This window comes from Sminthopsis crassicaudata, chromosome 4 (genome assembly GCF_048593235.1).
Source record: "Sminthopsis crassicaudata isolate SCR6 chromosome 4, ASM4859323v1, whole genome shotgun sequence".
Taxonomy (NCBI): Eukaryota; Metazoa; Chordata; class Mammalia; order Dasyuromorphia; family Dasyuridae; genus Sminthopsis; species Sminthopsis crassicaudata.
Window position 1 is genome coordinate 371,096,519 of NC_133620.1, and position 7,447 is coordinate 371,103,965.

Consider the following 7,447-nt stretch of genomic DNA (forward strand, 5'->3'; position numbering starts at 1 on the left):
GGAAGAACTGGGTTCATATTCTACCTTTGATACCCAGTGGTTAACTCTGAGCATGCCATTGAACATTTTAGTGTTTGGGGCAATTTTCTCAAAATATAAATTACCAATTGCCCATCCAAATTATTAGGGAGGTTTTCTCACCTAGGAGTTCCCTGTCCTACTGAAATCATAAATCTGGTTTTTGTCCCTAAATGAGTAGTTATTGAACACCATTTATGCACTCAAGTTGAGTGAGGCATTATGGGAGATTTTACAGTTTAGAAGGGAAAACAAAACTGACACAGGCAAGACAATAGGAAATAATTTTATACTGTATATAATTAAGGGATAAATTGTGTGACACAGCCCCTAAGTGCTGTGAGATTTCAGAGTTGAGTTTCATGAGGGCTGGGACAGTTTGGGAAAGATTCACAAAAGCTGACAGAAGAAGGTCAGGTTTAAGCTGGCTTAGAATTTGGATAAACAAGAAGAGAAAAGGACATTGCAAACTATGTGAATGAGGGCAGGGAGGAAAGATCTTAACTTTAGAGCTGAAGAGAGTCTTAAAATTCATCTAGTTCAATCTCCTCATTTTATAAAGGAAAAAACTGTGTTCCAAAGATGGAAACTGCTCTGAATAAATTCACACTATAAAGTCACACCTATTTGAAATCAGGTCTTTTAACTTTAAAACTGGGGTTCATTATCATATACTACAAGGGAATACTTTTTTTGTATATCCTTTCTTTTATTTATTTACCCCCATTAAAAAGTATTTTTTCAATTATATGTAAATATTGTTTTCAACATTCATTTTTGTAAGATTATAAAATCCAGATTTTTCTCTCTCCTTCACTTCCCTCCTTCCTCCCCCAGACAGCAAGCCATATGATATAGATTATACAGATATAATTATGTTAAACATATTTCCATATTTCTCATGTTGTGAAAGAAGAATCTACAAAAAAGGGAAAACCTATGACAAAGAAAAACTAAAAAACAAATTTAAAAAAGTGAAAATAGCATGCTTTGATCTGAATTTAGTCTCCATAGTTCTTTCTCTGTATGTGAATGGCATTTTCTATCACAAGTCTTTTAAAATTGTGTAGAACACTGTATTGCTGAGTAGAGCTGCGTCTATCATTGTTGATCATCATGTAATGTTGCTATTACTGTGTACAATGTTCTTCTGGTTCTTCTCACTTCATTCAGCATCACTTCATGTAAATCTTTCTAGGTTTTTCTGAAATCTACCTGCTCATCATTTCTTATAGAACAATGGCAAGGGAATACATCTTTTGTGACACATTGAGGAGACTGGCCTGACTAGAGTGGAGGGTATGTTCTAGGGAGTAGTGAGAAGTAAGGATTTAAGATGTTATTTTGAGTATTCCCTTTTGCCCACTCTTTCCTCAATCAGAAAGGCTTGGGTTGGTCAATCAGAATTTAGGGAAACCATTCAGAAGAAAGCTACAAAAATATTAGCTGTTACATAAAGAAACAGAAATTCTCTAGAGTTTTTCTAGATGCTATAAACAAGGAAGATGACTGGCACATACATACATAGATTCTTGTGTTCCATACCCAGAAGCAGCTCACTTATTACATTGTTTAGAAACTCCCCTATCCAAGAAGTCTTCTTTATTTATCTCTCTCCAATCTTCACCTCCAACACCTGATTCCAAGCCCTTCTTTATTCCTTAAAGCCATCGAAACTTATGTCCACATTAGTGTGCACTTTGTCATATATAGGTTTGTTAATTTCCTTTAGTCTTTCTAGGTGTGGAGGTTCCATATGTTTAGTTTAGTTAGACTTTGAGCTCTTTGAGGCTGGGAACCATGCCTTTCATATGTTCTTCTTACCCAAGTCCTAGCACAGACCCTGCTATTGAATGGCATGATCAATTGTTCTAGATTTCAGGATTTTTAAAAAATTAATTTTTATAATTATAACATTTTCTTTGACAGTAGATGTGCATAGTTAATTTTTTTTTTACAACATTATCCCTTGTATTCTCTTCTGTTCCAAGTTTTTCCCCTCCTTCCCTCCACCCCTTCCCCTAGATGGCAGGCATTCCCATACATATTAAATATCTTATAGTATATCCTAAGGATTTTTTTTTAAACTTCAGAATTAAAATACTGGGTATTTAATGGGTTCACTGAATTGATTTGAATCTATCACACATCCTCCTTAAATTCCCACATCATGGTGAAGTAGAAACTTCAAATTGATAGAATGGGTTAGCTGTAAAGCAACGTTACTACTCTGTATCAATAGTTCTTCCAAAACACCAGGATGCCAATAGCTGATATTATAATAGTTCTATACAAAGTACAAAGCATTTTAAAAAGCCTAACAAGCTTGTGAGGTTAATAGTATGTAGAACCACAGAATCTCCGAATTGGAAGGGACCTCATTGGTTATGCAGTCTGGCCCATGCTTGATCCCCTTTAAAAATATTTCAGCTTCCTTTATGTATTATATATCCGAAGAATGGCTTACCAATGACAAACCAAAAATAATGCTTATTCCCATCAGGTTCTTTACTTTATATCATTAAAGTAATGGGAGGTGATTCATGGGAGGTGATTCACATACTGAAATTAAGTAAATGCTTTCTTACCCCCCTTTTACAGACGAGGCAACTAAGCTCTCTAAAGTGGAATCATTATAGCCCAATGTTATAGCTAGTAAGTGTGGATGTAGGATTTGAACCAAACTCCTAGCTTACATTCTAATATTCTGTTTTACACCCACACACCCACCCACCCACACACACACCCACACACCCACACACCCACACACCGTATCACACCATATGTGATGAAAAAGTTCAAATTTTATTTGCCCATTTCCAACGCACACAGCTCCCTTAACTACTAGAAGAGTTAACCTATGACTCTCAAGAATCTTCCAGACTCTGTGTGTGTTTGCATGTAGGTTTGACCCAGTTTGTTCAGTCCTGCCCTGTCTAGCAGTTGTTTGTACATGTGATAGCTGCCTGGCATTCCTCAAGTTATCACTGTTGTCCTTCATCAAAGAAGTATCTAACCCTCTACATGTCAGGGCATGTGGCAAAAAACAACTGGATCACATCAATGCTGTGTGTGTGTTGTGTGTGTGTATGTGTAGTTTTTGTAGTCTTTTGTGTATGTGTGAAAAGGTTTTCTGATAGAATCCAAGTTCATGTAATTATGATAATTAAATCCTGATTTCTTATAAGTTTCATAAAAATGCAGAATCTTAAAAGTGGAAAGGATCTCCTTGGTCATGGAGTCTAACCCCTGCCAAAGAAGGAATTTTTTTAATGACATTTGCTATAAGTGGTTATGTAGACTCTCCTGAAAGATTTCCAGTGACAAAAGTCTTCCCTTATTAGCAAGGGGAGTAATGGGAAGTGTAGTTTTTCTCAGCCAGAAAGAGGGAATGAAGGATCATGGAATAGGGAAACACCAATAATTTTGAGAGTCTAAGGCTTTGGATTTGGGGATCTGAGGGCTGGCACTAGTGCCAACAGCCAGATAATTGAAATGATTATGCTGCTATACTGCTACACTGAACTGAATATAATTATGAGCAATTGTAGTCTCACCTAACTCAATGAATTGCTTTTAGGAGAGCTTTCTCTGTTCAGATTTGCTGCTACATTGGGACCAGGGAAAGTCATACTCTCTTTATTTCCTCCCTTCTCTGCCTTGCCATTGCTTGACAAACTATAGCATCATTAATTCACCAGATACATACTAGCTGTGTGATCCTGAGCAAATCATTTAACTCTATTTGCTTCAGTTTTCTCATCTGTAGAATGAGTTGGAGAAGGAAATGGCAAACTACCCTAGTGTCTTTGCCAAGAAAATCCCAAGTGAGATTAAATGTGTACCAAAGCATAGTATTTTCATCTTTTTGTTGTTTGTTTCTTTTCTCCTTTTGATCTGATTTTTCTTATGCAAAATGACAAATATGGAAATATGTTTAGAAGAATTGCATATGTTTAACCTATATTAAGTTGCTTGGTATCTTGGGCAGGAAGTAGGAGAGTGGAAAAAATTTGGAACACAAGATTTTGCAAAGGTGAATGTTGAAAACTATCTTTGCATGTATTTGTAAAAAATAAAATACAATTGAAAGAAAAAAATCCCAAATGGGATCACAGAGATTCAGACATGACTGAAAAATTATCTAATCCATCTAATTTAACTCCCATTTTACAGATCAGGAGATAGCTTGAAAACATAAATGGTTTGTCTAGAGATACTCAGCTACTAATACAGATAGTAGTCAGGGTATGGATTCAAATGTAGGTCCTTTTCCCACAAAGCCAATATACCTTCATATTTTCAAGTTGTCTCATATAAATAGCTGCCTTCTTTTCAATGGACAAATATCTTAAGTGTATGGGGTGTTTAAGGAAGACTAGACCCTCTGATATAAGGACTTGCTAACCCCTTTTCAAGGCTTCTCATCCACCTTTGATATTGATTTGTAACTCAAATCTCACCCGTGGCTCCAAGAAGCTGTGGTTCTTGCAGCAGCCATCCCTCAGTAAACCTTCTTGTTGAATGAACTAGATCAGGTTACCCTCAACGGACAGATCTTAAGACCATTATTAAGTCAAGGGTATGTCTACATGTATGTGAAGACGTCTTCCTACAGAATGGATAGATGCAAATAATTTGTTTCAATGCCCACGAAAGTGGTTGAAGAAGGAATTGTGGAGCATTTATAGCTTGGTCAGACTTTGAAGATGACAAGGTCATCCACTTCACCTCAGGCCATCACTAGTCATTCTGACTTTTGTCTTGGCTCTGATTAATCTGGAAAAGAGAGTAAGGCTAATGGCTTTGTGCAATCTTGCCTCACTTAAATCCAATTCACACACAAGTCAAGATGTCACTCTGTGATATTATTAGTCCTCTTCAAAAACAAAGGACAAATGATAATAATTAGACTATATAGTACATAGAAATATAGATTTAAAAGTTGGAAAGCTCTGGGTTCAAATTCCACCTCAGACACTATTAATTGTGTGCCCTTGGATAGACTGATAACATCTGATATTGTGTATGTTTTTAATCATATGCAAAAAAGTTTTTCTGAAAGAATCCCAATTTCTGGCATTTTGAGTATTTATTCCAGATTTTTCATAGATACCATAAAAATACAGCATCTCAGAGCTGGTAGAGTCCTTCTTGGCTTTAATTCCCTGGATTCACAGCTAGAGTTCACTTCTCTCTCACTCAGTTTTCATTTGCAACATGAATATGATAACAGTAGCAACATTTCCCTTAGAAAGTTGTGAGGAACAAATGAGATATTTTATTGAAAACCACAAGTCACTACTTAAATGTTGTATTATCATTGCTCTTATGATTATTGTTGTTACCATCTTGACCTAGAGCATTAGATACTCTGCATATGATAATATTTGTTACACTGTCTATAGGACTTTAGTTGGAAAAAATTCTAATTGATAGTTTAGGGACACCTGTGGGATAATTGCAGACTCTACCAGATTGTCTGAGATTCTAAGATCTCACTCCAGATCACCTTCAGGAAATATTTGACAGGTAAGGAAACTGAAGCAAGCAGTTAAATGATTTGTCCAGGGTCACATAGCTAGTAAGTGCCTGAGATCAGGTTTGAACTCAAGAAGAGGAATCTTCCTCTACTACCACTACTCTATCTACAGAACTAGCAATTGCCCTTTTGAAATAAAAAAAAATAAATAAACAAATGTGACACTTTTTCACCTAAGAAATTTTTTACACAATCCCAGATTTATAGGTATATAAAATAAGTACATAAATCAAACATTTACTGATAATAAATCATAAAGAAATTTATTTTAAAACAATTCTTTGGCATATATATGTATATATATAATTTTATATTTATTAAAGACAAAAGCAAAGTTGCATGCTTTGGACATGCTTGTTTATTTTTACATAAAGAATCAATTTTTGGCATAATATATGATACCTTTTATTGTTGCCGAATTTTTTGAAACTCCCCACATTCAGTTATGTGACCCTACATGGAGTGCAACCCATAGCTTAAGAAACTTTGTTCTAACCCAATAATGTTGTTTATAGATGAGGAAATTAAAGCTATCCTGGAGAGAAAAAGAGATTTGTCTAGAGTCACAAGGGTAATTGGTGGTAGAACTGAATATAAAGCTAGGTTTGGTTTTGGATTTGTTTATTTTTTTTATTCTTATATCATTCTTATATCATAACTTATTCAGCCATTCCCCAACTGATGGGCATCCACTCAGTTTCCAATTTTTTACTATTACAAAAAAGGGCTGCGACAAACATTTTTTTTTTGCACATGTGGGTCCTTTTTCCCTTTTTCATGAATTTTTTTGGGATACAGATCCAGTAGAGATATTACTGGATCAAAGAGCATGCAGTTTGATAGTCCTTTAGGCATAGTTCCAAATTAATAATGTTCTAAAACATCTACCATATGCCAGGGACTATGTTAAGCACTGGGGATATAAAGAAAGACAAACACCCCCTCCCCCAAACTAAACAACTTTTGTTCTCAAGGAACTCGTAGTTTCAAGGGGGGAACTCTAAAGTTCTGGGGAAAAGGCATTAAGGTCAAGGAGTATCAACTTCTTATAAAAGATGGAACTTTAGTAGAAATTTGAAGGAAGTTACTGATGTGTGTGAGAATTATGGTTCATAGATTGTTTGAACAGACTTCAAAGAGATTATCTTATATTCACAAAAGAATATATTAATGCCATAGCTGATACCATTGTTGTACAAAAAGGCTTACGATATGGCATAATCCTTTTCATTATATCAGAAGTATTCTTCTTCGTAGGCTTCTTCGGAGCCTTTTATCATTCTAGCCTATCTCCTGCCTTGGAACTAGGAGGTTGCTGACCTCCCGTAGGAATTAAACCACTAAATCCCCTAGAAGTTCCTCTGCTTAATACAGCCATTCTCTTGGCTTCTGGGGTTTCTATTACATGAGCCCACCATAGCCTTATAGAAGGTAACCGAAAACAAATAATTCAAGCCCTCTCTATTACTATTGCCTTAGGCCTGTACTTCACCGCCCTACAGGCAATAGAATATTATGAAGCACCCTTCACTATCTCAGATGGAATCTCCCGCTCTACATTCTTTGTAGCAACAGGTTTGCAATGTCTAGCAATTAGAAGAAATTGGGGAGTTTTTTTATACTGAAAATTTGGGGCTTCAGTCTGCAGACTAACAGTGCAAAATAGGTAAATTATAAAAGAGAGGTGAGGAAGGAGCCAGGAAGGATTATTATTTAAAGGAAGGAGATAAACAAGAAGTCATGATATAGCTTTTACTGAAAGATAAAAAAGTTAAGATGGGGATTTTACAATAGCAACAGATAAGAGGTTTTATTGCTCTACCTTCCTTAACTAGATATGCAGTTTTGAGTAGACCCTGTGCTCTGACCCATCATATTCCCCCTTTC